Source organism: Callorhinus ursinus, unplaced genomic scaffold (assembly GCF_003265705.2).
Source record: "Callorhinus ursinus isolate GAN/ISIS: 27379988/994484 unplaced genomic scaffold, GSC_fseal_2.0 scaffold10, whole genome shotgun sequence".
In the NCBI taxonomy this organism is placed as follows: Eukaryota; Metazoa; Chordata; class Mammalia; order Carnivora; family Otariidae; genus Callorhinus; species Callorhinus ursinus.
Window position 1 is genome coordinate 20,023,995 of NW_027397072.1, and position 22,788 is coordinate 20,046,782.

The 22,788-nt window shown below is 39.7% G+C and overlaps 2 long non-coding RNA genes across 2 annotated transcripts in view; both read left to right on the forward strand.

The window, feature by feature from the left end:
- Window positions 1-7,689, forward strand: part of LOC112820821 (uncharacterized) — a 43,449-nt gene extending 35,760 nt beyond the window's left edge. The window contains exon 4 of the long non-coding RNA XR_003207257.2: window positions 7,664-7,689. This is a non-coding gene — a long non-coding RNA (uncharacterized lncRNA). The remainder of the gene's footprint in view (window positions 1-7,663) is intronic.
- A 2,526-nt stretch (window positions 7,690-10,215) lies between these two features.
- LOC141373557 (uncharacterized) lies at window positions 10,216-20,028 on the forward strand. Its single transcript, XR_012379644.1, has 3 exons — window positions 10,216-10,370; window positions 10,833-10,869; window positions 19,927-20,028. It is a non-coding gene; the product is annotated as an uncharacterized lncRNA (long non-coding RNA).
- The last annotated feature ends 2,760 nt before the right edge of the window (window positions 20,029-22,788 follow it).

Here is a 22,788-nt window from a genome sequence, read left to right on the forward strand (position 1 = left end):
TCTAGACAACAGCCTCTTGATTGGGATCTGGCCACCAGTATCACTCCTCTTTGCCATTCTCCCTCAACTCACCAAAATTATCCTCCTGTAACTGGCGTGTGAAACAGGCAGGAGCTGGGAGGATTCAAGCAGAAAGCAACTTTTGTTGACCTTATGACTGGCCCTTTAAAATTGCTCCCTCTAGTTTTTCTTCCCTACCCATGATTTCCTGCTTCCTTTCAAGTATTGAACAGTTCTGTCCAACGTCATTTCAAAACTTCAATTTCTTATCCAAATTAGAGTTCTCCCTCCCACTAGTGTGGGTCTCAGCCAGCCTTGTTTGCACATGGTTCACGGACATTTCTTCTCTCCTCGTTTCACATCCTCTTGCATTAGCTGGGCCCAGGAGAAAGAGGGGATTAGAGAAGAAGAGGCGAGGTGTTCAGTGGCTCTTGCAGTTGTCATCACAGAGTGGCACAGCAAATGGGTATTTCTCTAGCGGGGTGCCTTGGAAGGTTTGTTGGGAGACCCTTCCTCCCGGCGGATAGCCTACCATAGCATTGCTTGGATGATACCCACTTCAGCTAGACTCTTGAAATTCCCCCCTTATCATCTGGATTCCAGAAGAGCACCCCACGATGTTGGAATCATCTAGAAGGGTCTCTTTGAATATATAAGATAATGAGTCCAACTCTCTTCTTCATAAACTTGTTTCTTTATGTGCGGCTTATTCCCGCTGGGACCCATTGGCTTTGCTCTGCTGCCCGAGGTGCCACCAGCCAGCCTTTCATTACAGATTTTTCTTCCCAGCGAAATGAGAAGGCAGCCTCTAGGTTCCTTCTCTTAGTTTCTCTGCAAAAGCTGGAGGTATGTGAAGGTCTAACTGAGGCAGAACAAGCTCGAGGTCACTCTCTGCAAGTCCTGCCTAGACAGTCTTGTATCTCACTTACAATGTGTGTGCGTGTGGGGGGAGATATAAACCCATTGTTCTCGACTTTGGAGCCCCAGCCAAAACCCTGAGAAAGGAAGAGGTCTATTTTAACATGCTGTTACATTCCTTTAAAAACATCAGAAACTGTTTTGTTTTGTCTTAATTAACTGTTCTAAGCTTACAATGCCTGATTTTGAAGTCCCAGAAAAGACATTTTAGTAAGCTAAAAAAGGGATCTCTGAAACCCCATCATTTTGTAAACGAGAATCCAAAGTGCAGGAAAGTTGACTGACTAATGGAAGACCACACAGCTAGTAATGACCAGGTCTTGAACCTAGACCTTTGGCCTCTAAATGTTATACCCTTGAGATTGGCACATTATCCTCCCTAATGTGCTTCTCCTCAAAGGGGACCAGAGACATTTACTACTAAAATAAAGCTACCTATGTGTAAGGATCAAATGAAAATCATACATACTTTTATGATTGTCAACGCCGATGAAATGGAGGCTGTATTAATGGATGATTTTAGTCTTCTGGCTCACCCGTATTTTCTAAATTTTCTGGGATGATCATATATTTCTTTTATCGTAAGGAAACAAAACATATACAATTATTCTTTTTAAGTATTGGTCTCTATTATAGGAAATAAATGCATATAAATAAAAACAAAATTGCACTTATACACTTTTTGGTAAATCCATTTAAGTAGAAGAATGCGACCTGGATTATAGTCTTGGAGCTACTTACCTGTGCAATCTTGAGTTAGTCACTCGACCTCTTTGGGAATCATTTCCTCAAATGTAATGTGTGGAGCCTGGGCTATATAAAAATCTAAGATATTTTCCAGTTCTAAAAGTAAAAATTATTTCTTAAAAGCCTTGTGAGGAGTGATTATGAAAATTTATATGAAAAGTCTCAAAATATAAAGCTCCATGTAAATGTGGGGCAATAACAATGATTTCTTATTCTCTAACATGGACCTTCCAATTAAGTGAGATCAGCCTTGTCGATTCATCTAAGCAAGGCACTCTGCCCCTGTGTTTACCCTCAAGGGCCCCACTCACTCTTAGTCCAGCCTCCTCCGTGAAGTATCTCAGACTACCCCAGCCCTCATTGCTGCCCCTTCCAGGACCTACAGACTCAGCCTGGCACTGCCCCATTGTGCTAAACATTTGATGCTCTTTGTTGCACATTGTGATTTCCTGTGTATTAGATTTTCTTTTCCGGTATGTTGCCTACAGACAGCAGCCATACTTGCTGTCCCCATTTCCCCAACTATCGTCCAACATAGGCCAAGCTCACAGGGCACCCTCCATATACTAGTGAGAGGTGTCCATCAGGAGGAGGAAGATCTGAAAGGTCCACTTAGAGACTCAAGATTGGTGGGGTTTCCAGCCGTCCTTGGCACAGGGTGCCTGAAACTGCCAATCTGGGTCTAGAAGAAAATGCAATTGATCCCTTTTCCTCCAGCTCCCTTTGGTTGTTTCCCCTCCCTGGCCCTGGGCGGCAGACTCTGGGTTGCTTTCTGCTGCTGTCACTTCCTGGAATTGGACCCATGGTTTGGATCTTTTCTGGAAAAGGGATCATGGGTCTCTCCTTACACTGCTGGCTCCAGGCAACCTTCCTTAGGCCAGGCCAAGGGAGTAGAGTCGGCCAGGCCATTAAACTATCTGGGGTATGCTCTAGGCCTCTTGGCTGAGAAGGCCAAAACAGTCACAGTCGGTTCTGCTGACTTTTGCTCTTCCCCAGAACCTGGGGAGGAAGGAGGAAGGGCCACCTCTCTCCCTTGCCTCTCCTAGGGTTGCCCTTCTGCCCTCCCCACCACCTCCTCTCCCCTGGTTGCCTCCCCTTCCCCCACTCCCTCTGGCCAGCTCTCTGACAATCGGCTTTCCTTAAGGGAGGGGAGGTGATGGCCACCCTTTTGTGCCAGGAGGGGAGCTAGGTGATTTCCATACATGTTTCTCATTGTAAGAACGCCACTTGGTTGTCCCTCTAAGATGGGGAAACAGAACGATTGCCTCAGGCGGCACCTTAGAAGCTGCTCACCGCCTGACAGGAATTGTGTCACCCCTGACCCGCAGTGCTGGCGCCGGAGGTGAGATGTCAGGGGGAGTAGTCCAAGCCCTCCGAAGTAGGCCACAGATGCTGTGCTGCACAATCCCAAGCTCTCTGATAAGCCCTTCCGCTCACACTGCCTCAAGTCACACATCCAAAGTGAAATGTGGGTGTTTTAATCACTGAAGAGAATCCTTAATACTGCTCCTTCAGCACATAGTTGCCTCTCTCGCGCCAGGAACCGCAGGGAGCCTATTGCTTCCCGTCCTGAACCGGTTCCAGAAGCGTTAGGTGATGCTCAGTACAATTTTCCGTTGTTATCATATGAGGCCCTTGGAGACGCTTCTCAATTCTAGCAATTAGCCACACAGGGGTCAACCAAGTGTTCTCAGCTCTAATTAACAGCTATGTTGAATCTGGGACACATGCAATTCCTTTGGGGATGCGCTCTTCAAACAGAAACAAAACCAGAATATCAAGCTCTTTCCTCCTTATCGGAGGCTGTGAAGTCTGAAAATTATTGCTGAGGGTATTCTTAATACAAAATTCTGGGAAGCCGAGTGGCTTTCTGAGCTGGATGTATGAATTTAAAGGTAAAAATACCATCTCAGCTCCACCATGAAATTATCCGGTGGGGCTCCTGAGGCTCCGGGGAGTGCTAGGGGAATTAGTTGTCTCCCAGATGCTCGCCCAGAGCCCAGCTACACCCAGCAGGCTACATGATATCATCGCCCCATGAATCAAAGGCTTGCTCTCTGGCTTCAGAAGGAAAAGGAAAAGGAACAGGATACTTTGTGTTGGGACTCCTGCCCCAAGTGGGAACTATGCTGATGCTTGCTCAAGTTGTCTCTGGGTATGCTGGCTTCCTGCCCTCCCTGACAGCTGCAGGAGCTCTGTAAGAAATCTGAGTGAGAATTTCCTTTGCGGCCATGACGGAGAACCCAGGATCAAGAGCTTTGCAGACAGAAAAGACATTACCCTTCAAATACCCCAAGTCATCTAGGAGGGTCAAGAAGCAGCCGGCAAAAAACAGGACAGCTGACTGTCCAGCCCTGGATGGAGAAAATGTATTCCACTGGGAACCACCCAGTTGGATTTTTCCTAACTGAGAGCAAATACGCAGAGGCATTTAAAAACAAGTATATTTTCATATTGTGAGATTTCAAACGGATAGAAACATACAGAATCATACCTATCACCCCAGATAGTTAAACGTTAACTTCGTGCCATAGTTACGCCCCATCTCTTGCTAAATAATTTGTGTGTATACATTTGAACCTCCCCCTGCTTTCCCTGGCCCCAGGTCCCATTAGCATCCTGAGGTTGGTATGTATCTTCCTGTGTTCCCATGCGGTTGTATATTTTCAATAAATACGGATGTACCCACAAGTGACAATATTCCTGTCTTTGAAGTGTATGTAAGTGGTATCATTCTGTGCCCCTCATTTAGCAACATGTTACTTCTCTCAGCATGCTCCAAAATCTAGCTCATTTATTTTGACTTCAGAGGTGTTTTATTGTATGACTGTATCAAAATGTATTTATCCATTCCCTTATTGATAAACATTCAGTAATTTAATTTTTTGGAATCACAAACACTGCTGTAATGAATAGACTTATATGTGTCTCTTGGGGAACAAAAGGGAGCTTTTTTTCTTTAGGGTGGTGGTTTTGCTCTCGGGATCCTTTAAACTGTTAAAATTATTAAGGGCCCCAAATAGCTTTTGTCTATACGGATTATATCTATTGATATTTATGGTGTTTGAAATTAAAACTGAGAAATTTTTTTAAAATGTTTATTTACTAGTTCATATAAAAATAACAATAATAAGGTCATTGTTTTTGCATTTTTGCAAATCCCCTTAATATTTGGCTTAATAGAAGTCAGCGGGATCTTTATACCTGCTCCTGCATTCAGTCTGTTGCAATATGTTGTCTTGGCTAAAGTATATGAAGGCAAACAGGCCTCACACAGAAATGTAGTTGAAAACGGGAGGAGAGTTTTAATAGCCTTCTTAGATAATTTTGGATCTTCCTCATAAAAGATACTAAATCAGAAGTCTGCAGGTAATAGTTTCCTAAAGATTAGCTGCAAATGGGGAGTCTGAAATCGTATCAATGCTTTTCTCATGCTTTGTTACACAAAAACACATTGATCTTTCTTGGGCATTTGGGAGACATTGGGTCAGAGTTATACATGCCTTACAAATGTTGACAGATTTTATTATACAATATCAAAAAAAACACATTTATCTATCTCACCACCGATTTAATCATAAAGGTTTTTTAAAATTGGGAAACCATCAAGGTCTTGGTAGTGGACACAAATTTCCCAAAATTCTAAATTTGCTTGAAAGCTCAAAATTTATCATTGGAAACCGATGCAGTCAGTTGCTTTCCTTGAAGTGACAGGCTCACTTTGTTCATTTATGAGAAAATGCCTGCCAAAGTCCCAAGTCTGAATAACCATAGTTTTGTAGTTTTTCTTTCAAGTAGAAAGGGTGTTCTATGAAAAAAAGCAGCTAGTTCGGCTCATAGTGCAAAAAAATGATATTCCTTGAGAGAACCATCATACTTTGGTGGGCAGAAGTGCTTTATGTGTATTTTCCATTTCATTACACAGAGTATTAATATTAAAAAGACATGTACTTCAGAGATGAGATTTAATAAAATTTATTAATAATTTTTACTGCTTCATCAGTAAAATTACTAAGTACAACTGGATGATGATGATGATGATGATGATGATGATTTTGGATTAAGTGCCTGACAGTAAAGAATACACTGACAGGAGCACCTGGGTGGCTCAGTCGTTAAGTATCTGCCTTCGGCTCAGGTCATGATCCCAGGGTCTTGGGATCGAGTCCCGCATCAGGTTCCCTGCTGAGTGGAGAGCCTGCTTCTCCCTCTCGCTCTGCCTGCCTCTCTGTCTACTTGTGTTCTTTATCTCTCTGTCAAATAAAAAAAGAGAAAAGAATACACTGACAACCAGAACAGCTTGGTACCACAGCCTTTGTTTGTGCTAAATCACCAGCAGTTTTACCTGTAGGTAAATGGCTTTTGTATCATCAGTGCAAATAACAACACATTGAAGAAAAGGCAACTAGTTCAGAGTATAGATCTAAGAACGGAATTCTTGGGGCCTAGGATACATACATGTGTTCAATTCTACAAGATAAGAGGAAATTGCTCTTCAAAGAGGTCGTACCCTTTCAGACATCTACCAGCCATGTTTGAGAGTTCTTAGTTCTCCGCAACTTGGCCAACGCGGAACTTGTCTTTTTTTTTTTTTTTAAGATTTATTTATTTATTTGAAGTGGGGGAGATCTTGGGGGGAAGGGCAGAGGGAGAGGGAGACAGATATTCCCAAGCAGACTCCCTGCTGAGTGCGAAGCCTGACGTGGGCCTTGATCTCACGACCCTGAAACTACCACCTGAGCTGAAAGCAAGGGTCGGATGCTTAACTTACTGAGCCACCCAGGCGCCCCGGAACCTGTCTTTTAACTATGGTTTTAGTGACTTGATATTGCCATTTTATTTTATTTTTAAAGATTTTATTTATTTGTCAGAGAGAGAGAGCACAAGCAGGGGGAGTGGCAGGCAGAGGGAGAAGCAGGCTCCTCACAGAGCAGGGAGCCCCATGCGGGACTCGATCCCAGGACCCTGTGATCATGACCTGAGCCAAAGCAGCCACTTAACCAACTGAGCCACCCAGGCGTCCCTTGATATTGACAATTTAAATTCAGTTTTGAAGTATGCCCCATCGTCTTATTTTTCTGTTCTTAACAAGGTCTCGAGAGAAACTATTTTAGCAGAGCCTAACTGACTGGGTTTTTACCAGACACTAACCAACCTGAAGGAAGGGAAATACCCAATGTCAGGCCCCTCCAAACTTCTTGTCTCGCTGAAGGGGTAAAAACGAAACAGAAGTGAGAAGCTCTTGTAAAGTCCCGGGCTCGGGGCAAAGACTCATCAAAAGTCTGTGACCTAATCATGGGACTATAGAACATTTCTCCCCCCACACTTTACAATCAGCACCACAAGAAGGCCTCTGAATGATAATAGGGGAGTACAACTGAAGGGATTGCACGTCTCAGACATTACTTAAGAAGTCTTTAGAGACAGCTAAAGACAAGGGGGCAGACGGAAACAACGACCCCAGAGGAAATTTTAACCTCCGACGCCTATAGCGATAGTAAACAATAAACACAGTGTAACCCCAGTCAGCTAAATATAAAACTGCACACTAAAGGCCTATTGACCCCAGTTCCTTTTATCCACGTGTCATGTCTGGCTGTGAACAAAAAATTACAAGGCAGGGATGCCTGGGTGGCTCAGTTGGTTAAGCATCTGCCTTGGGCTCAGGTCATGATCCCAGGGTCCTGGGATCGAGTCCCGCATCGGGCTCCTTGCTCAGTGGGGAGCCTGAACCTCTGCCTGCCACCTCCCCTGCTTGTGAGCTCTCTCTTTCCGACAAATAAATAAATAAATAAATAAAATCTTTTAAAAATCACAAGGCATACTAAAAGACAAAGAACAGTTTAAAGAGACAGAGCAAACATCACAACCAGACTCAGATATGGCAGAGATGTTGGACTTATCAGAATGAGAATTTGGAACAACTATGATTAATATGCTATGAGCGTTCTATTTCTGTGATTCTAATTCTTACACATTTTATTTGTTTCTTGCACAGGATCTCCAGGACAATGTTAAATAGAGGTAATAATGATGGTCATTCTTTTCTTTTCTCCCCCGAATGTTAACAATGCTTCTAACATTTCACTGTTGACTCTGTTTTCTGTAGGTTTTGCTCAATATTCCTTTTTAGTCTAGGAAGTGTCCTTCTATTTCTAGTTAAGAGTTTTGTAGGTTTTTTTTTTTTTAATCATAAGCGGATGTTGAGTTTTATTGAATACTTTTCCAGGATCCTGAGGTTATTATGTGGTTTTCCTTCTTTAATTTATTAATGTGTTGAAATGAAGCAATAGATTTTTTCTTAGGATAATTCATCATTACATTTGTCTGATAAACCCAATTGGTCATCATTAAAAAAATCTATATTTCTGGATTTGGCTTGTTATTATTTTGTATAGGATATTTTTCTGTTTATGTTCATAATCAAGATTGACCTATATTTTTCTTTCTTTTACAGTGATTGTCTGGTTTTGGTATCAGGGATATATTAGCCTCCTAAAATGAAATTTCCATTTTTGAGTTCATTTTCTGGAAATGAACTTGCCTGTAAAATTACTATAAGCCTCATGTTTTTTTGTGGTAGATTTATTTATGATTCCATTTCTTTTATGATTGTAGGTCTGGTAATATTTTCTATTTCTTCTCAAGTTAAATTTAATAATTTATCTTAAAAACCCATGTCATTTGTTTTCAAATTTATCGGCACGAATTTGGTCAAAGAAGTTTTTATTGTAATCATAGTTTTATCTTCATATCGTGTCTAATACTGTTTATTTGTGCCTTCTCTTTTTTCATTAGTTGACCTTACCAGAACTTTGCCTATCAGATTTAATTGAATCTTAGATATCACCAATTGTAAAATATTTTAGAAATGCTAAAATGTGGGGAAAAGTGTCTCAAAGTAAATAAACTGTTATCTTCTTAGCTTCCTCAGTGTTTGTTTTTCATTTCATAAATGTCTGCTGTGAGTTTATTATTTCCTTCCTTCTACTTTTTTTCACACTCCATTATTCATTTTCTAACATCTGGACTTAGAAATGTAACTCATTAATTTTCATTCTTCTTTCTAAAATATATGCATGTAAGGCAATAAATTTTCCTTTTGTGTTATTTGTGCTATGAGTTTGATATACAATGTTTTCATTGCCTTTCATTTTCTATGTATTTCATTTGCATAATTATTTCTTCTTTGAAGACTAAATTAATAAAAATGTGTTTTAAAATCTCCAAACATTAAAAAATATTTTTGTTATTTATTTCTAACTTTATCAGATTGTGTTCAGAAAACATGATTTACATATAAATTCTGTAGTATTTGTTAAGACTTCCTTTATGGTCTGGCACATACTTAATATTTGTAAATGTTTTTTATGTAATTTTATAAGTGATCTTGAAAAGTTATATATTCTATAACTGTTGGGTATAGGGTCCTCCATATGTCTATCGGATTGAATTTGTTAAGTCAGTTACACAAATCATCTGTATCTTTTTTTTTTAAGATTTTATTTATTTATTTGACAGAGAGAGACACAGTGAGAGAGGGAACACAAGCAGAGGGAGTGGGAGAGGGAGAAGCAGGCTTCCCGCCGAGTGGGGAGCCCAATGCAGGGCTCGATCCCAGGACCCGGGGATCACGACCTGAGCCGAAGGCAGACGCTTAACGACTGAGCCACCCAGGCGCCCCAATCATCTGTATCTTTAACTAAATTTGTCTGTTTGATCTCATTATGTCATGTGGGAGAAATGTTAAAAATCTACCAATGTTATTACAGATTTATCAATTTCCTTATAATCTTGTCAGATTCTGCTATTTTTTTAAAAAGGCTTATTTATTTAAGGAGAGAGAGTGTGTGCATGCTGCAGGAAGGGGCAGAGGGAGAGGGAAAGAAGCAGGCTTCCTGTTGAGTGTGGGGCTCCTTGCCGGGCTTGATCTCATGAGACTGAGATCATGACCTGAGCCAAATCCAGAGTCGAATGCTTAACTGACTGGGCCACCCACGTGCTCTTGTTCCCTCTGTATTTTAAGGGTATGCTGTTAGGTCTGTAATCTCCTCATGACTTAATTTACTCAACCATTCATTTATTGAGCACCTACTATATGCCAGACATTGTTCAAGACAGTAAAAAAACAGCCTCAAATATACAGAATTATTACTCCTTTCATTATTAAGTAATGGTATTCTTTATCACTAATAATACTTTTTGCTTTAACATTTACTCTGTATAATAATAATGTTGGCATATCAGCTTTTTGAAAATATATATTTTTCTGTGTGTGTGTGTGTGTGTGTGTGTGTGTTTTATCTCTTTGTTTTCATCAACATATGGCAGGACTTTGTTGTTTTTTAAATTCAGTCTGAGAATAGCTGACTTTTAATGGAGTCAGAAAATCATCTTTTTTCTTTTATTTTGATCATGGGTATATTTGGTATTAATCATAGCAAGTTATTTTGTATTTTCTGTTCACCTTGTTCTTTTTTTGTTTCTCTTTTCCCGTCCTGTATTGTCTTGATTTTTTAAAAAGGTTTTATTTATTTTTCCTACAGAGAGAGAGAGTTGGAGTGGGGCAGAGAGAGAAGGAGAGAGAATCCCAAGTGGACTCCGTGCCAAGCACGCAGCCTGATGTGGGGCTTGATCCCACGACCCTGAGATCATGACCTGAGCCGAAACCAAGAGTTGGAGCTTTAACTGCCTGAGCCACCCAGGTGCCCCACTATTTGTCTTGATTTTTTAAGTCCTCTTTTTCCCTCTGTTGGTTGGAAGGTTGTATGTTATATATCTATATTTTTAGAGGCTTTTTTGTTATTGTTAATATTTAACATGTACAATTGCTGTTAACAATGTTTCCAGTTATAACCAAGAGTTCTATCCTCTTTCCAAACAGCACAAAGTTCTTAAATTCTTTAAATATAATCGCCCCACCTCCCATTTGACATGTTCTTCTTCATTCATATTTAATTTACTTAATTAAATTATTATATTTATTAAATTAAATTACTCAATTTAATATTTGGTTTCTGTCCTCCAATCAGTCTTCAATATTCTTGCCATTGTTTTTACAATTAATATTTGTGTCCATTTTACCTACATGTTTGCCAGTTCATCTCTCAACTATTTTTTGCATCTCATTTCTTCTTTTGTATTGATTTCTTTCTTCTGAACTCCAGGAAGAAGTAACTATCACAGATCTTCTAGGGATAGCCTGTGAGTAATAAACTTTTTCTCTGTTTGCCTGAAAATGACTTTATTTTAGCCTTATTTTAGAAGATACTTAATGTGTATAATTTTAAGTTAGTTATTTTCTCTTATTATTTCTTTAAAGATACAAATCTAATCTTTCAAACTCTATCTTTTACTGATGAGAAATCTGCTGTCAGTCTGACAGCTACTCTTTTGTGGTAATATGTTCTTCTCTGGTTGCTTTTGAGACTTTTTCATTATCTCTGGTATTCTGTAGTTTTGCCATCACGTGCCTCTTTTGGTTTGTTTGTTTTCATGCCTGGTCCTTCAAAGTGAGGATTTACAACTGTAAGTGTGGAAAATTTTCATCTATTTTCCCTCAACATTGCCTCCTGCCCTATTTTCTCCTTCAAGGAGTTCCCATAAGAGGAATATGGTATCTTCTCATCATGTCCCCTCTCTTAATTCTCTCATGCATTTTCCATCTCTTGATCCCTCTGAACGTGATTTATTCAAATCTTATTTTTCAGGTAACAAATTCTCTTCTCTATGTCTAATATACTGTTTAATTTGCCTTTTAAGCTTTTTATTTTGGTGATGATATTTTTCATTTCTGAAAGTTTTGTTTGTATTTAAAAAATCTGCCTAGGTTTTCTTAGTCATAGCTTACATATCTTTACTCATTTGTGTGTGTGTGTAGTTTTATGCAATCTTCTTTTTTTTTTTTAATTTTTATTTATTTATTTGACAGAGAGAGACAGAGAGAGGGGTGGGAGAGGGAGAGGCGGGCTTCCCGCGGAGCAGGGAGCCCGATGTGGGGCTCAATCCCAGGATGCCGGGATCATGACCTGAGCCGAAGGCAGACGCTTAACGACTGAGCCACCCAGGCGCCCCGGTTTTATGCAATCTTCTAACATGTATAGCTTTGTGTAACCGCCACCATGATGAAGATACAGAAGTGCCCCATCCCTGCAAGGCCCAGGCTGCTTTCAGAGCCACACCCACTTCCTTCACTCTCCCACCCTGTTCTTGACCTCTGGCAACCACAAATCTGTTCTCCATTTTTATCTTTTATTATATCAAGCATGTTATATACATTGGATAGTACAGTATGTAACCTTTGAGATGGGCTTGTCTCACTCAGCATAATCCCCTTGAGATCTATCCAAGTTGTGTTTGTAATTAATAGTTCACTCCTTTTTATTGCTCAGTAGTACTCTATGGTTTGAATATACCATAGTTGTTTAAACTTTCACCAGCTGAAGACATCTGGGTTGTTTCCAGTTTTATGCTAATATGAATAGAAATGTTATGACTATTCATGTACAGGTTTTGTGTGAACATAAGTTTTCATTTCTGGGGGTGCCTGGGTGGCTCAGTCTGTTGGGCGTCTGCCTTCAGCTCAGGTCATGATCTGAGGGTCCTGGGATCGAGTCCCGCATCGGGCTCCTTGCTCAGTGGGGAGCCTGCTTCTCCCTCTCCCTCTCCTGCTTATTCTCTCTCAAATAAATGGATGGAATCTTAAAAAAAAAAAAAGTTTTAACTTCTCTGGAATAAATGCTCAAGAGTTCAGGTGCTGAGTTATATGATAATTGCATGTTTAGTTTCAAATGAAACAGTCAACTCAACTGTATTCCAGAGTGGCTATGTCCTAGCACTGTATGAATGGTCCAGTTTCTCCATATCCTCACCAACATTCTAATAGGAGTGCAGTGATATCTTGTAATGCTTTGCATTTCCCCAGCAGCTAATGATGTCTAGCACCTTTTCATGTGCTTGTCAGTCTGACAAGCTGTCTATCTTCTTGGGTGAAATGTCTGTTCATATCTTTTGCCCATTTTCTAAATGAATTTTTTTTTTTTTGCTGTTCAGCTTTTGAGAGTTTCTGTATTGTCTAGATACAAGTACTTTGTTGAATATGTGGTTTGCAAATATTTTTCCCGAGTCTGTAACTTACCTTCATCATTTCACAGGGTATATTGGAGGGCAGAAGTTTTAAAGTTTGATGAGGTACAATTTATCAATTTTTCCTTTTAAGAATCATGTTTTTGGTGTCAACTCCTTTGTCATTTTAACTTAAATATCTAGAATTCTCTTTCTGATTTGCTGTTATGTCTAGTTTGTAGCACACAAATTCTTTCCATTGTATGTGGGAGCTCTACCTCACACTGGTTCACTTCTTCGTCTCTTTTGTATATTATGAACTCATTTTGGAAGATAAGAAATATTCTTTTTTTCTCATCGTAGTCCCTTGAACTGTAGGAGTCACTCTGCTTTGATGTTTTATATTTTCTCTTGCCAGGGCTTGAGAAATTTTGTGAGTCCTAGACCAATTAGGGATTTCTATATCTTATGGGCACTAAAAATATGAATCCTACACCCTCATTTGAATAGTCTAGGGTTTTTATTCCTGCACTGGACATGTAATTGATCTAGTATTGGGCACAGAGCTTCTTCGCAACTTCTCTGGGCCATTGGGATACCTCTTTTTTTAGATCCCTTGTCATGAATTTAATAGACTATCTTGGCAAAGTCTTAGTTCCAACACCCTGCCTTTTTCAAGTTGAGGGTCATGTATTTTTCCCTTCATGGATGTCCAATTCCCAGCCTCCAGCCCTGTGGAGGCTGGGAATATCAAAGTTATATCAAAGTTCAGTATCCCACTTTGCCGGGTTACTACAGGATAATTGAAATCTAGTGCTCTGATTTTGAATCTACTTTTTGTTCTTGATAAAGAGTTTCCCTTTCTGTTTTTCCTTTCTTCCTTTCTTTCTCTCAGTCTTGACTAATTAAATTTTTTGTATGATTTTATACAGCATTTTAATATATTTGTAGTGAAAGTTGGTCCACAATAGTTTAATATCCCATGCTGTCAGCACCAAAACACTCCACATGAGAATTTTATTTATTTTTTTTAAAGATTTTATTTATTCATTTGAGAGAGAGAATGAGATAGAGAGAGCATGAGAGGGGGGAGGGTCAGAGGGAGAAGGAGACTCCCCGCTGAGCAGGAAGCCTGATGCGGGACTCGATCCCAGAACTCCAGGATCATGACCCGAGCTGAAGGCAGTCAGCCAACCAACTGAGCCACCCAGGCGCCCCACATGAGAATTTTAATCTAATAGAAAATTACGTACAATCTGAGAGGTAAAGAATGAAAAATTAAGAATCCAGAGACTACAAGAAAAAGATAAGAGTGATATTAAAATGACAAAAGTTTGGCAGGGAAGCCCCTAAAATTTCTCCACTCACCAAAGTATAGGTTTCTATGCAATGCATCAATTTTTTTCTTCTAAAATCTTCCTGATTGTTTATTTCTCTGATTCCATTCTCTTGAACAGACACGTTGATATTCCAGGGTATGCTGAACATAAAGAATTCTAGGCCTTGTCCCAAGCTTTGTTTCCTGAATATTCCTCCTCATACCCTCTCCTCCCCAACCTGCACTGTAATTTTAGCTTGTTCTACCTTAGCAACAGGTTTATGATTACCCAGTCACTTCCTGTGCCTATCACCTGGAAATGTTTTCTAAGCTTATCTCAACAATTTAGTGCTCATTTCACACCCTTAATCCCCAAATTGCTTGGTATTCTTAGTTTCCCAATTCTTCATGCCAAAAAGTTTGGCATAAAGTTGGCCTCATCATGGGTAGAATTCTGATAAGTGGGAAGAAAGGGGGGGGTCCCCATGCATGAAGGAATGTAAGAGATTGCCACAGCTAACGTGTAAGCAGAAAGGCCTCATGTTGTAAAGTAAAACCATGGCTTAATGCTCATATTTCATTTTTTCTTCAGGGCCACACACATTTTTACTTCTCTGTTTTGTGTAAGCAATGGTGCTTCTGATTAAAGTCCTCCAAAGGATTTGTATTGCACTTAGAACAAAATTTAAATTTCTTACAGTGGCTTAAAAGGACCAACATGCTTTGGTCCCTGCCTAATCTCCATCTCATCTCTGAGTGTTCCTTTCAATACGTAGATTCAAATCTTCTCTTATTTCTAGACATTTTTTCTTGGATTCTAATTTTAAATATTTCTTCTGTTTTAATGTTTTGTTTTTATTCTTCAGGGACTCCCTATTATCCGTATGTTGGATCTTCTTTGCATATCTTCTATATTGACCTCTTTGAATCAACCTTAAATAAGTGGATATCACTTCAACTCATACGTATACTGTGTGCCTAGTATGCTAGTGTGTACCTCTGTTAGGGATCCAGAAAACAAAGAATCAAACATGTTGCATTTTTGCTTTTTATGGCCAATAATCTACATATGGAGACAACTCACAGAAAAATAGCTTGATAAGAAGCAAGGGTGTCAATACATGAGTAACTACTAAAACAGGGGTAAAGATATTAGATGATACAGGATGGAATTATGTAGTGACTCACAAAGCTAAAAAAGGCTGCTTCTAAAATCTAGGCTTACTAGGCTCCCATGTGGAGATCTTGTCTTTTCCATTTGTTTATCAACGCTTACATTCATCTCTATTTCAACACCGCTGACATTATATTTATTCTTCACATTTTTTCATTCTTGTGCTGCTTTACAAGTTTTTCCCTGTCAGGTATCTGATACTTTTTAATGTGTTCCCTCAGAATTTTGTGCAAACTTTTGTTGTGACATTAACTACTTGGGTTGTCCAGAGCAGGGGCTCTAAAATCTGATAGACCTGGGGTGGGATCTCAACTCCACCACTTACTAGCTTTGTTGACCTCAACCAGGTTACCTAGCCTATAGCTCTATTTTGTTCATGTGTCAAAGGGGGAGAAGAATAAGAATAGATTGTTATAAATATTTTACTTGATAATGCATGTTAAGTGCTTAGTATGGTGTCTGGCATATAGTAAATGTCCACTTATCTTTACAGGCACCTCTCTGTCTCCCCTAGTGTACTATGGTCTCATAGTTCAGTTCCTGAAGACAGGAACATAGTCCCAGTAAGTTTGTTGAGTGAATTTGCAGCTCTATATAGTTGTCTTTTTTCTTGACCAAGTTCATATGCCATGTTGGTTCACTATCTAGGAGACTCTTTTATAGAGAATAGATCCCCAAAGAGCCTCTCTTGTGCTCCTCTGGTAGGGTATGCTTAGGAGTAATAGTTATTGATACTTGTTCTGCCTACCTATGGTCTAGTAAATGTTATTGATGGATTTCCCCAGATTTCTTGTGTCCATGAATTTTTCTGGCCACTTTCCCTATTGAAGACATGCCTATACTTTTTTGGGGATGGCTAATCATTTTTCTTTTAAATTCACCTTTAAAACCTTATTCCAGAGTACACTGTATGCAGCTGAATTTGTTTTGCAATTAGCAACTCTGAGACATAAACACGCAACTATAGGACACACTCTCCTCTTTCCTATAGTTATGCCAACCCTGCTTTTCCCATGAAGTTTATTAAGAGTTTAAAGGGAGAAAAGCAACCTGGCTCTCTTTCCCTTTGACTTACTGCAGTGATTATAATAGTCCCTTTAAAAGTAATGTGTGGATACTTCACATATTTATAGAAATACAGGGATAGTTATGGATACACTGGTTGTATATAAGGATGAAAAAGTTTGGAAGAATATATCTCAAAAAGTTAATGGTGGTAACCACTGGGTGGTGATATTATCAGTGTTTATTTTTTCTTTATACTTTTCAACATAAGTCTTTGTTGGGTTGGTTTCCTTTCTGCTCTCACTTTAGCTGTGATAATTTTCTCAGAGACTGCTAATTGTCTTCGAAGTCCCTTTTCCCATTCTTCTTTGGTAATATAATTTTTAGCTGAGGACAGGGATGCCCAGAATAAACCCTACATTTTATAGCCTCTCTTGAAACTAGGTTTGAGCCACGTGTCTACCTTCTGGTTGATGGGATGTCATTAGAAATGTCATGTGCTATTTGGGGAAAGGATCCTTGAATGGAAGATGTATTTTTTCCCCTTTCTTTCTCCTTCTTACTGACTAAGAAGCAGCTATAAGGGCTAGAAGTTGAGCAGTCCTTTTGGATTATGAAGACAAAGGTCACACTCTTGGGATAGCAAACTGGAAAGCTGGAAGAAGCCAGCATCCATGACAACTTTGTGGACCTTGCCATGCCAGTTGTAGGCCTCTCCTCTCTGGATATTTTATGTGAGAGCAACATGGATATTTAAGCCAATATTAATTTCACTTTCATGGTAGAGCCAAATCAGATCTCAACTGACATGGAATTAGTGTATCATTCCTGTTATGCTTTGCATGAAAAGTGAAGAATTTATATTATATGCTCTTCCCTGGACACACATGATGTAACCTCTGTAGGTGAACTGCTAAGCTTTGATTCTTATGCTGTTATAAGATCATTCAGTCACGTAAAGCTCTAGTTCAATGGCCATGTCAGCACCCATTTCCCAGGAGACACATATGAGTGTTTGTGGCAGAACCCATTTGTAATAGCAAAAACTTAGAAACCACTGATGGACATGGTGAAATAAATTGTGGTACATTCCTGCTGTTGAATATTATATGACAGCAAAAAAGAATGAACTATAATCATAACATTATTAATAAATCTTAGGAACATAATGTTGAGCCAAAAGAATAAGTCCCGGAAGACAACATGTAAATTCAAAAGCAAATGAAGCTTGCATAAAGTTTAGGCCCAAACATATGTGTAATAAAATGTGTAGAAAAGCAAGGGTATGACAGAAGCAAAATTTAAGAGAGTGGTTACTACTGAGGGGACAGTTGGGGGATGGGATAGAAGAGAAAGGCGTAAGTTAATGTAAGTCATGGGGGCCTTTTAGCTCTTGGGTTGAAAGGTGGGTCTGGGAGGTTTAGTATATTATTATAATACATACAGTATCAATCAATTAAGTGAGGCTTATGAAAGGACCAAAGAACTAATCATGGTCCTTGATTCATGGCACACTATTAACATGAATCAGTATTATGATTAATCCAGTTGTGTGCTTCTGAAGTTCATAAAGCAATCGTAGTACTTATGAAGCTGCCTATTAGCCAGGCCTGGTTTTATTTCTATAAACCAGGCAATAAGCATGGATGCATTTCTATTTGTGTACCCAACTGTTTCCCTATCCAGGTTTTTAAAAATAAACTTTTAATTTTAGAATAGTTTTAGATTAAAAAAAAAGTTGCAAAAATGGCACAGAGTTGCTGCAACCCCCCTCCCCAACAACCAACCCTGTTTCCCCTACTGTTAACATTTTACATTACTATAGTACATTTGTCCCAATTATTGAGCTGGTGATGGTACATCATTATTGACCCTAACCAGATTGTAAGCTTCCTGAGAGCAGGGCTCGGGCATCTCAGCATTCCCTAGCATCATGCCTCTATTCGGCTCCGCATGTGTGGAGCTGATGAGGAAATTAAACTCACTAAATGACTAAATTGTCTGCAAGAATAAGCTCCATATTTCATGATCATTTATCACTTGCTTTAAGCAGCTAAAGCTGCTTTGAGATAGAACCCTGAGCTAAGTTGGGTTTAATGTTCTTAAAAGTCATTGTTTTCTGAATTATTTACAAGTGTTCTCATTAGAATGAGCGCAGGGAGCCGAGTGCTGAAGTGGGTATTTTTTTTTCTTCCCTCGGTTTCTTTTCTAAATCAGGTCACAGAAAATGGATGCTATTTCTTTAAATAATATAACCAAGCTGATCCCTGGATTACAATTAGGTTACGTAACTTGCTTATGAGCTGCTTTTCATTAAGACTTGCAGTGGGCAATGGGGCTTTACATTTCAGAGCAAAGCTGGGAGAACAATCCTGCTAAAAGCCCAAACACATGCGGTGTCAGAGGCAGGAACTGTAATAACATCGGCACGGGAATGAGTTCAATGTAGGCGGCTTCTTTTCTCTTTAAATCCTTAAAACATCGTTTGTCCTACCAAACTCCCTGGTTCCAAAGACATCTAAAATATATGAGCTGAGGGCCCTCAAGGGGTGGCGGGGTGGGGGGAGATCTCTGTGCTGGTCCCCAGGAGGCTGAGCAATGGGGAGTCCTCGAGGGAGGACATTATCAAGTTTCTGCAGAACTGTGGCTCAGTTTCATTTCTTGCAGAACACAAATTACTAGGAAACATTTTAAAAATGTGGCCAAGGGAGGTAACAGAAATCCTATTATCCGCCTATAACTCTATCTTTGCAAATCGGCATTGCAAAGGTACAGGAAGTTAAAGAGGAAAGTGTCAGGAAACAAGAAGCTTGATGTCAAAGGAGGCAAGTCAGAGATGCTGGATGGAGGTTCGTCAAAATGCACAAACATCTGTTCTTAGAAGTGGAGAGAAAGCCAACTTTCCCCAAAAGGAAGTTGTTCATTGCTGTTATGCAGGGTATTCACTCTCAGATGGGACCATTTTTAATATAATATAAAAACCACCTCACAGAAGATGATACATCTGGAAACTGAAGGTTTACAAGTCAGAGTGCAGCAAAGCACTCTTGACAATAAGTGAGCAGGGAAAAGCTTCTGCTGGAGGGTGAACCAGAACAGACTCCTGGAAAGAAAAGACAGTGTAACACCCAAATTCTACCAAATGCAAAATTCTTTTTTTGAAATGGAGTCACTGCATAGTGATTAAAATAGCAATCAGGAACAATTAAATGAACTTGGAGCCCTTTATGTACTTGAAGAAACACCTGCCATTTACTATCTGAGAATAGCCAAAGGGTAATTGTTTAAGCAGTTAAGCAGTTAAAACTTGCTTCTTTTGATAAATGTGATCTCTTACAAATTCCCAAAGTCAGGACGGGTATTTTATGATACAGCGCTATAGAATAATGAATACAGAGAAGTTTATTTCTTTCAACTTATACTTTAAAAAGTTATGGTTAACTTTCAACTAACATTTAATATTTATAGGTAAGTTTTATACATTTTTAAACTTTAAGATAAACTTTTAACTATCAATAATATTACCAATGTGGTTGTAAACTGCATGCTTGAATGCAAAGCAGTTAATTCATTCTAATGGTATTGCACATTAATCTTGGCTTCAACACAGTCTAAAACTTGCCTAAGCCCTGTTGGTTGCTGGGGAGCCTTTGATTCTTGTGTGTGTGTCTAATTTACTAATGAACTTGGTGTCATTTAGGGCTGAAGCAAGCACATCTGAACGGGTCTGGCTGCTCCTGGGCAGCTGGGGAAGGGCACCCACAGTGTTCTGAACAGAGTTGGAAGAACACCAGAGCTGAGATGAGTCAGAGCCTCTCAAAGTGTGTGGTGAGTCAGAATCAATGCCCCCCACCCTACCCCAGCTGTAACCAAAAAAAAAAAAAAAAAAAAGTTGGGGGGCGATTCTAAAAAGGAAACTATTAAAAGACACACCACACCACAAATCTCCTTCCTGTGATCCTTTGCACCCTGAGTGTTGTGGGCCTTGACCATTCCTAAGGAGGCACAGACCAGATGCCACAGTTTAAATGATGGCCAGAAGGAGAGCCAACAAAGCTAACTCTGATTCTTAACTGTAGCATGACGGACAATAACGGGACAGACTGGCCAGCACCTGCCACTGGGATGTGATCACCAGCAATGAATCTTGGGGACCCTGCAAGTGGTCCCAGGAGCCAGGGAGATGCATCAGGGAAAGTGTATGAGCCCTGGATCTTAGAGACTTGGGTGAAGTTTAATTCCTTCCTCTGTCACTTATGCATGTGATATTGGGGCAAGTCACTTAAACACCCTGAGCTATATTTCCTTTATCTGAAGGTAGTAATATTCTTTCTCTTTAGGTGGTTGGTTTGGTGGGGTGGGAGGGAGGAGACCGCAGGTTTTTAAACAGGGTTTCATGGTATTGCTTGGTTCAACACTGGGCCTGAAATGAAGGATTTACTCAATAAAGTATATGCTGCATGATTATCTAAGTGATCCTGCCACTGGATCATCCGGGTGGGGCTGTGCTTGATACCCGATGGACATGTTTTCTAGGACCATTTCTTTAGATACTCCCATATCCCCTAGAGATCGGGAGCTGTCTGTCTTCTAATCTGGGAATCATCTATGTCCTCTAAGGAAACATTACAAGTTTAACTACCTAAAGTATCAAAAGGCTCCGTCCAGTAACCTATTGATGTGTGCAACCTTCCCCAAAATGGCTTACCCGCCATGAAAATTAACATCTTAATGATGGTGGGAAAGCCAGAGGCTTTTGAGCCTCATTTCATAGTCTTAGTGCTCATTTTGGGGAAGTATCATTCAGCATTTTACTGAAGGCTCCTCCTCTGAAAGGTTTTGTTTTGGGTCCACCCAACAGAAAGAATTGCAGATAAGGCACAGAAGCCCTATCTAAAACCTACAATCTAATAGGAGGAAATGACTGTGCAGACGCTGGGGTGTCCAGAGGCAGGCCGTGGGGGGAAAAGCATGAAGACAGAGTCGTGAGAGACCGTCTTGCTAATTTCTGTCATTCTCACAGGCCTATTGTTCTGCCATGCCCCAAATAATGATAATAATAATGCTAATGAGGTAAATAGTAATACTGTAATTGCGAACATCCTGAGTCCTTAACTGCATACCAAATGCTGTGATCAGAGCTTCAGGTATCCATACATTGCTTCCTTTAATTTTTACAACAACTCTGTTAGGTAACTTCCCTCACTGTACCAGATTCCAGAGAAGGGAATTAAGGCAAAGATTTTGAGAGATGCTAATGACATTCATTTGCTTCTTCATCTGAATTTCAGCACCATATAAAAATTTGGGAAACAAAAATGGAAGAAAAATTTTATTTTGATTCTAGATGCTCCTAGAAAGGGTGAAAGAACATTACCATGACCTGAGTGGCGATTATGTGCCACACACCTTCGCATATGTGATGTCATGCGATCTTCATTTCAAGGTGAAGAAACAGGTTAGAGAGGAAGGGAAAGTTGTGTTGAGCCCAGATATGCCTGACTCCAAAGTCCATGATCTTTCCGTTCTATCAGTGAAATTCTGGCTCTGCCACTTACTACCTATCAAAGTCACTTACATTTTCCACACCTTAATGGTAAAAGGGGGATAAAATGCCTGCCCCTCTATCCCTTAGGACATCTTGAGAAATCATGTAAGATAATTGGGGTGGTCTAAAAAATGAAACAGGTACAGATCCCAACAGCAAATAATTCAAATTCAGATAAAAGAGATATAAACATAACTTTTTTTTTTTTTTTAAATTAAGGGTCAAGGCACCTGGCTGGCTCAGTTGGTAGAGCATGTGACTCTTGATCTTGGAATCGTGAGTTTGAGCCCCACGTTGAGTGTAGAGATTACTTAAGAATAAAACCTAAAAAAAAAAGTTAGGTGTTGCTATACCTGTTTGAGCAAAATGTAGGGAGCACAGAAAAGAGTTATTTCTGTTGTTTGGGTGAGCCATGGAAGAGTCCATCTAGAAGGTGACATTTGAGCTAAACCTTTAGGCTAAGGAGGATTTCATTAGGTTAAAAAAAAAAAGGAAGTAGAGGGAGGGTATTGTAAGGAGAAATGACAGAGGCAAATGCATGGAGGTGTGAAAGAATGTGGTATGTCCAGGACACAGTGAACTGTAGAGAATGGCCAGACTACCAGAGGCTCTGGGATTAATAGATGATGAGCCTAGAATGATTGGACCAGACTGAGAAGGCCTTGAATGCCATGCTAAGACCTTTGGACTAAATTCTGTAGACAACTGGGAGCCACCAAGCGTGACTACCCAAAGAATCCACAAGGACAAAGAGTCTGAGCAGGGCCTTTTGCCATCCTGTTCTTGTGATGATCACAAAGTCCCATGTTCAGAACATCACAGTCTGTTGCCATGGAAATAGTAATGGGCCTCACTATGGGAATAAATTACCCTCATCATTATACCTTTCTTCCAAGGAACTCAGTGTTTATTGTATGTGTTTTCTTTCTTTTTTTCTTTTCTTTCTTTCTTTCTTTCTTTCTTTCTTTCTTTCTTTCTTTCTTTCTTTCTTTCTTTCTTTCTTTCTTTCTTTCT